An 8,274-nucleotide genomic window follows, 5' to 3' on the forward strand; every position below is an offset into this window, starting at 1 on the left:
GACCCCAGTGCTCTTTCCTGCCATGGCAGGGGGTCGGACTAGATGATCTGCTCGGGTCCCTTCCGACCCTAGAAACTATGAAACTATGAAACATTTTTTCCCCACCCCTACAGACTCTGATAGAGCTGAGATTTCTAGATTTTTTCATATTAGAGAGTGCCATTATAAGAATAAAATCTGACCTCTGCGCAGCTCTGAAGCAGGCATCCCCAGATAAAATTTGTCAGCTGGGGTAATAATCTGTGGCTACATTAACACCTTTTTTATAGAACGAGCCAGCCAAGCTGGATATAAAGGTACGTGTTTCTCTCCAAAGCTCTTTTTCCTCTTACACAAGCTTTGTTCCTATTTTTTTTTGCAGACATCAGTATCACTCCAAGAGACTCCCGTGGGCTGGATGCTGCGCAAATGTACTTGAAGAGCCAGTTTTAAACAGCAAACAAGACAATGTTTAACAAGCACGAGAAGTTGACTCTAACCAACACTCAGAAGAAATGCTGCATTCGAAGTGCGTTGTACCAGCCCGTCCTCACATTAGTACTAGAGGAAAGTAGGTCTCCACGTGTGCCGTGAACAGAAGCAAGTAGACTGAGCATGGTGGAGTCGCTCGCGGGGGGACCTAGTAGGATAGGACTCACTGGGAGGCTGGCCTCGGGGTCCTTGCATCAGGCTGTCCAGTCCCCTTTATGGTCTTCTCCTCTTCAGTACTTTCCTGCCACGCCTTGGTGTAATGAAGTCTCTGAGAAAGTTACTGGTGTTTGAAAGGGAGCCTGGTGCTACGGTCCCCAGAGCAGTCACAGGCTCTGGTGCTTCCTCTACCTCCCTCTGACTTGCTGTATCTAATTGTGGTCCTACAGGCCCTAGTCAACCTAAGGGCAATACTTGTGGCCTCCAGCCACCCCTGTAGCCATCCCCATGCATCGCAGGTCAGTCTTAGTTTCTGTTTACTGGATGTCCTGACCATCCTCGCTTCAGTCCTTGGGTCCCTGACACTGGCCCTGGCTTCAGCCACACCTCCTTGGGCCATAGCTCTCTAGCCTCCTCCTTGTATCCGGGCCTCCGGCCTGCAGCCTCAGACCCTCTCCATTCAGTCTCATTTCTTGCAGAAAACAACAACAACAAAAAAGACAAAAATGGCAGCATGCAGGGCACTCTGCAGTGTGGCCTCCTAAACATCCCTCACACTTTTCCCGGGCCTCTGGTGATTATAACTTATAAACAAACCCAGATCCCCACCGGTACATAAACAGTCCTCAACAAGAAGCTCAAGTCCCCCTGGGTAAATGTGAAAGGTCCTCAATCAAATCCTCACCCCTTTGGGTGCACTCACCAGCAGGCAGAAGCTTTTCTTCTCCCGGGGCATATCTGCACTTCATTAATGCACCTTAGACATTGCATGTTTAGTACTTCCTTAATAAAGTACTAGCTAAATGCATAGCATTGAGAGTTACTGTGCAATAGCGCCGGCGCATGGTTATTTAGTGATGCTTACTGCACATTAGCCTAGTAACACCTCTGCTGCTCTACCTGCCCCTCCCAGGACCGCCCACTGCTGCAGGTACTGCCTTTCTCTGCCTTGCAGCCCCATGGACCTCCTGGGACTCAAGTTCCCCCTTCCTGGGCCACTGCCCCCTTCAGGCAGGTCTTCCTAGCCTCTCATCTCTTTCCCTGTACCAGGCTGTTACAAAGGGTAACATGGATAGGAAACAGGTGGTTATACAGACTAACCCAGGATAGCACTAAAATCTGGCACCTGACCAGTCCTACAGACGCATGCACATGCATGCAACTATGTTAAGAGTTTTGCCAAAGTGTGGAAAGGAGCCATGGGGTGAAGTCCTGGGCTCTGTGGCAGAATCCCTGTCAAGCTCCTTGGAGATGGGATTTCCTCCTGGGATGCCAAGATGCCAGCTGCTCCGTGAAGGAGGATGCCTAAGCATTTGCAGAGGCCAGGTGAAATCAGTGGGTCTCCACCTGGCTGTGGGATCTGCTGTGTGAATGACAGGATCCAAAACGTGGAGGAAGAAGCGAATACGCTTCACCTCTCTCAACTCAAAAACTCTTATGGTAGGTGTATCCCATTGGCTTACCACCCCTTCCTTAATTGCCTTTGAAGTCAACAGGCCCTGCTGGCCTGCATAAGGTGTGTCCTGAATGGGAGCCAGGCAGAGAGAAGGGTGCACATCTGTTTCAAACGCATTAGCATTTGTTAGTGAAAATTGTTTTAAATTGAGTGAAGTTTTTCAGAATGATACGCACCACAAACAAGCCATTTACAGGCCAGGGTTTCCGGTTTTTTTGAAAAAGGCAGCTTTGCCTGCTGTCTAGCTCACCAACGAAAAGGATTAACAAACACGATTTTTTTCCTCCCAGAAAAAAAATTGGCAATTATAAACTACGAAATGTGATGTTTTGCACCGCGATCCTTAGGAAATATGTTTTCCAGAGTTCTGAAAATTGCTGATTTCCAAAAGGTCTTTGTAAACAGGTACCTCTACTGAACGGTGAATGAAAAGATTGCACTTCCAAGTAGGCAAAGAAACCAAAAAGAAGGGAGTAATCAGATGTGTCTGGCCAGCAGGTGGCATCCGGAGTCTGATAATTATTAGAGATGCACAGTAGCGAAGGCAAGGAATTGGCTGATTGTTTTAAATAACACAAGATAAGGATCCCCACTTGGGATTAAGCACCTGCAACCTTTCAGCTTTGAACACGGTTTTACTGCTCAGAAACAAATGGGCTACAAGCTACCTGATTGCTGCTCCATTCCTCTGACCATATCTTGACTAATCAGTATCAAGTAAATGGTTTAACCATGTGACTCTTGATATAAAAATACACAAGCATCTGATCAAAAGGCTTTTGTCTTGATCTAGTCCAGGCCAACACATCATTGAGCAAAAGTCCCGTACCAAACCTCTACCTCCCCACCCCATTATTTTGCTAATTATTCCATCTGCATTTTCCACAGGAAGTTGTATTCTCCACCTGCTGCCTTAAATGGCTGTTTCTACCTTTTATTAAGCAGATGCTCCTTTTATTAAGCAGATGCTGTGTTCTGCCCCACAAGTGACTGAAGATCACTGGAGTTCGAAGCAAAGCTTCCCTGCCCCTTCATTTCTGTACAGGGGTGTTGTGAAACCTGCTTTTGGGAGCTTCAGTCCTGCAAAGATGACACATGAACAGCAGCCTTTGTGTGAGCTGACCCAGTTGAAGTTAGCGAGACTATTTATGAAAGCAATGTGACGCCTTTCAGTGAAAATGTTTGCAGAATGAGCACCAAAGTGTTTGCAAGGCTCTTCAAAACGATTGGATGAAAGTGTGTGAATTATATTGTAAGTGTGAATCATAACCAAGTTCAAATTGGCATCGCGTATGCCAAAGGTTCATAGATTCATAGATGTTTGGGTCAGAAGGGACCTCAGTAGGTCGAGTCTGACCCCCTGCCCTGGGCAGGAAAGAGCACTGGGGTCAGATGGGGTCAGGTGCATGTTCAGCCTCCTCTTAAGGACCCCCAAGGAAGGGGGGAGCACCACCTCCCTTGGAAGCCCATTTCAGATTTTGGCCACCCTTACCATAAAGAAGTTCTTCCTGATGTCCAACCTAAATCTGCTCTCTGCCAGTTTGTGGCTATTGTTTCTGGTTACTGCAAGGCACTCCCTGGTGAACAGAGCATCTCCTATTCCTCCCTGCTCCCCTGGTGAATTTGTAGGCAGTCACAAGATCCCCTCTCAGCCTTCTCTTGCAGAGGCTGAAGAGATCCAGGTTCCTCAATATCTGCTTGTAGGGCTTTGCCTACAGGCCTGTAACCATATGAGTGGCCTCCTCTGGACCCTCTCCAGGTTGTCCACATCCCTCTTGAAGTGTGGAGCCCAAAACTGGACGCAGTACTCTAGCTGTGGCCTGACCAATGCTTGCATAGAGGGGAGGCATCACCTCCTTGGACCTGCTTGTGATGCACCTGCTAATGCACGACAAAGTGCAGTTAGCTTTACTGATCGCTTCGTCACATTGACAATTCATGTTCATCTCGCAGTCAGCAATGACTCCGAGATCCTTCTCTGCCACTGTGCTGCTGAGGCGGTCATCCCCCAGCCTGTAAGCATGCTGGTGACTCCTTCGCCCCAGGTGCAGCACTCTGCACTTGTCTTTTTTGAACTGCATCCTATTGTTGTCTGCCCACCTTTCCAACCTGTCCAGATCTGCCTGAATTCATTCCCTACCCTCTAGTGAGTTAACTCTACCCCATGATTTGGTATCATCTGCAAATGTGGGCAGAGTGCTCTCCATGCTCTCATGCAAGTCACTGATGAAGATATTGAACAGCACTGGTCCAAGGACCGAGCCCTGCGGAACCCCACTGCCCACGTCCTTCCAGGGCGATACCGACCCGTCCACCACCATCACTCTGGGTGCAGCCCCTAAGCCAATATGCTACCCACCTGACCATTTAATCATCTACATCACAGCCTGTCAGTTTATTTATGAGAATAGGATGAGATGCTGTATCGAAGACCTTCTTAAAATCCAAGTAGATGACATCTACCTCGACTCCTGCATCTAAGCATTTTGTGACCTGGTCATAAAAAGAAACAAGAATAGTCAACCAGGATCTACCTGCAATGAATCTGTGCTGGTTGCCTGTCAGCTCCCACAAATGTGATCCTTAATAATTTTTTCAAAGGTTTTCCCAAGGACAGAGGTGAGACTAACCAGCCTGTAGTTACCCAGATCTTCCTTCATCCCCTTCTTGAAATAGGGACCACACTGGCCCTTTTCCAGTCCTCCGGGACCTCACCTGAGCACCATGAGTGCCCAAACAGCCGTGCCAGCGGCTCTGTTATGACACTGGCCAATCCCTTCAGCACCCTTGGATGAAGATCATTTGGGCCTGCTGACTTAAATACATCCAGTCCTTCCAAGTGTCTCTGCACAAAGTTGGCGCTAACGGTTGGTGGGGTGGAGTCCCCCTTCTGCCAGTCAATGAACCAATTGGGAAATTTGTCTTGATCCATGTTTAGGAATACCAAAGCAAAAAAGGCATTGTAGAGCTCAGCCTTGTCCCCACTACCTGTTTGCTTTTGTTTGTCCTGTGCTATCCTGCACCTTCTTTTTACTCCCTATATACCCGAAGAAGGACTTCCTGTTGTCTTTAATTTTTGTTGCCAGCCTAAGTTCCATTGTAGCTTTGGCCTTCCTGAAGGCCTCCCTGCAAGTGTGGGTCAAGTAGGTGTACTCATCCTTGGTGGCTACCCCCTGCTTCCACTGCCTATATGCTCTTTTTTTGCTCCTTGTCTTTCCTACACTAGGAGCACTGTAGTCCACTGTTAGACCACTGTAGTCTGGAATGGATAACTAAGGTTCAGAGTGGAAATTAATACCAGTGGCAGAAGAAAGTAACAAATTAACATGGACTTATATCATCATCACTGGCAACCACTGGTCTCAGGAGACCATGGAGGTTGGGCCTTTGGTAGGTTATTGCGTACCAGCCCACAGTTTCTTGAGTGGCTGATGAGTCCAATGAGTGACAAGCAGACCCTCTGGCAAATTGCACATACCAATTCAGTTGAGCTTGTGCCAGTGTGCCAAGCACCGTCTTGTCTTGCCTGCCTCTGGCGCCTCTTCTCCAATCACTTCACTGACCCTCTCCGTCTTGAAGCAATGTAGGCCCTGCTTCACAGCGACTGTCCACTTGCAGAGGTCTGAAGCAACTGATTCCCAGTGCCTGCTATCAATGCACCAGCTTTTCTTGCATACATCAAGAAAATGGAATTTGAGCTAACCCACCAGAGGGTATGTCTTCGTGGATTTGGCCATCACTCATATGATTCACATATCTTAACCAACAGAGGTGCCATTGTCTCAGGAGCACAGACATACTGGGTATCTTGGCTTGCTCCAGAACAGCAAAGTTGGAGACTTTGTCACGTCACGTTATGCCGGGGATACGGCAGAAACATCAAAGATGGAAACTGTCCAGGTTTCGTTCTTCCTTGGCATAAGGAGTTCACATGTCACTGCTGAAACTGTAGTATGGAATGGATAACTAAAGCTGAGAATGGAAATTAATACCGGTGGCAGAAGAAAATAGCAAATTAACATGGACTTCAATCCACCTGAGCTGTATAACCCAACAAGATACTGTGTTAAGGCATGGCAAATTCGATGGCCAATTGTACACAAGGGGGTAGCATGGGAATCCTATTGCTATTCACACATTGCACTCTTGGTCAATCTGGAGAATGTACATTTTCATTGTCAGTCTCTGGTGATCCCAAATCTCAGCATTCATAAATCCCATTTTTTCGCAAGCAATCAACGTACAATACATCTCAGTCACAAAAACTTCAATGGCACCGCCGCTACATAAAAGCATGAAGCAGCTGCCCAGCCTGGTGCCCTTGAGTCTTGCCAAAATGGCCAGGTGGAAGCAAAACAGAACCAACGCTCACCCAAAGGGAAGGGCAGAGAGGATGGTCTGCCAAGGCAAGTTCAGACCTTTGAATGAGAAAACAGCTGAGTGTTATATGCATTCCCAGCTCTGCAAATCCCAAGGAGTTCGAAGGATTTGTAGTCCTGCCAAAAGCTTAGATTATTGCCAGAAGTCTCAGAATCCTTGTGGTTTTAAAGGGAGATTTTCAAGCACTCCCCCTTCGCTTTCCTTTCTTCCCATTCTTATTTGTGGTTTGCATTAAAGTAGCGCCTGGCAGACCCCAATCAAGGCTATAACCTCCCACCTCAAGGTCTGGGACAGAAGTTCCATAAACTGGTTTGACCTGAATCAGTTAAGGATGATACTACATCCAGCCAGGTTTGAGCCATTTTGAAAGCAGTTTAAGTGTACTGAACTTCTGTTGTGTTACAGATTTAAACCAGTTTCTGATTGCTTAAACCAGTTTATATATAATTTCTGTCCCTAGACCAACTGATATTGCCTTTCCTGAGCTGGTGAGTCCATGTCATTTTAGCCTCTCCCGGATTTCTTCCCCAAGAAAAACAATCCCAGACATGGTTGTCATCGTTAATGGTGTGAGTTTTTGAGTTAAATATGCCTCTTGCGAGCCCACGTGTGCAAAATTGTGAACCCCTCATAGACGAATCTGGAGAACTATATACCAGCGCTAATGTTTGGTGTTTGCAAAGCGCTACCAGTGACTTGCACATATGAAACTTGAATGCAGAGTGCAGGCTCACTGCTGCTGCTAGGACACAGGTGCTCTCCATAATCACATGCCCGGTGAGGTCATGCTGCATGAGTCACATTTTTGCATGACTCTGCAAAGAGAAATGATTTGTAAGCTTTCCCTCCAGCACTGCCAATGTACTTTTTGTCCCAGCACATGGCATCTGTGCTGTTCCAGTCACAAGCCTTTCCCAAGCAGAGATTGTTTCGTGGCTGTCCCAGTTGTGGTGAAGCTCTGTCATCGTTACCAACAGGGATGTGGGGTGGGATGTAGCTAAAAGCTTGCACCTTAGTCTCCAGAGATAAAGGAAAGGGGCAGCAAGCCTGTACCCTGCAGCCTGCAAACGGCTGGAGAATTTGCAGATACTTTCCTCGTTGCTCTGCATCACTTCCTTGATGCCTGGAGTTACTAGTCTCAAAGAGGAATAAATGTAACAAAATCCATTTCCTTCTGACCAGCGCAGGAAGGAAATGGACTCAGCAGGTGCCTCCATTAGCCTCCTTCTGATCCTGGAAGAGCATTTGTGGAGCAATTGTATGAAGTGGTCACCTGGACCTCCTGGTATGACATTGCTGTCAACATTTCAGATCCTTTCCCAGGTCAGTTTGGAGGAGAAAGTGACATTTCTGTGCTTAGGCCAAGGGATGTGGCAGGAGCAGGGTCTCACATGCACTCAGGATTCGAGGGAACTGTAATATGCCCCTTTCCGTTCTTAAAGCCTTCGTTGTTCTGGAGGTTTTGCTAAGTGGTCAGATCCATGGAGGTCCTTTCCCACTTCAAATCACCTCTCCCAACAAGGTGCTGTCCCTGACTGGTCTCCCAGCTCTTCATGGAGCCACATTTTTCAGGCTTCCTCTACTGGGCTTTCTAAGAGGGGTCCTGCAGAGCAAGGAAGATAAGCAGCATGTGACAACTGGGCCGTTTCAACCAGGGCTCACTTGTTCTGTTCTCCCGTGGGGTTAAGGGTGTGTGTCTAGAATTGGAGGCCCATAGCCTCCCTCCTTACCTCTTCTCATCCTAGGCTTCCCCTGATCCCACTCCTTGGAGCCCTATAGAAAGGAGATGGTCAGACACACTAAAGGAGATA

This window comes from Crocodylus porosus, unplaced genomic scaffold (genome assembly GCF_001723895.1).
Source record: "Crocodylus porosus isolate Cpor-Errol unplaced genomic scaffold, CroPor_comp1, whole genome shotgun sequence".
In the NCBI taxonomy this organism is placed as follows: domain Eukaryota; kingdom Metazoa; phylum Chordata; order Crocodylia; family Crocodylidae; genus Crocodylus; species Crocodylus porosus.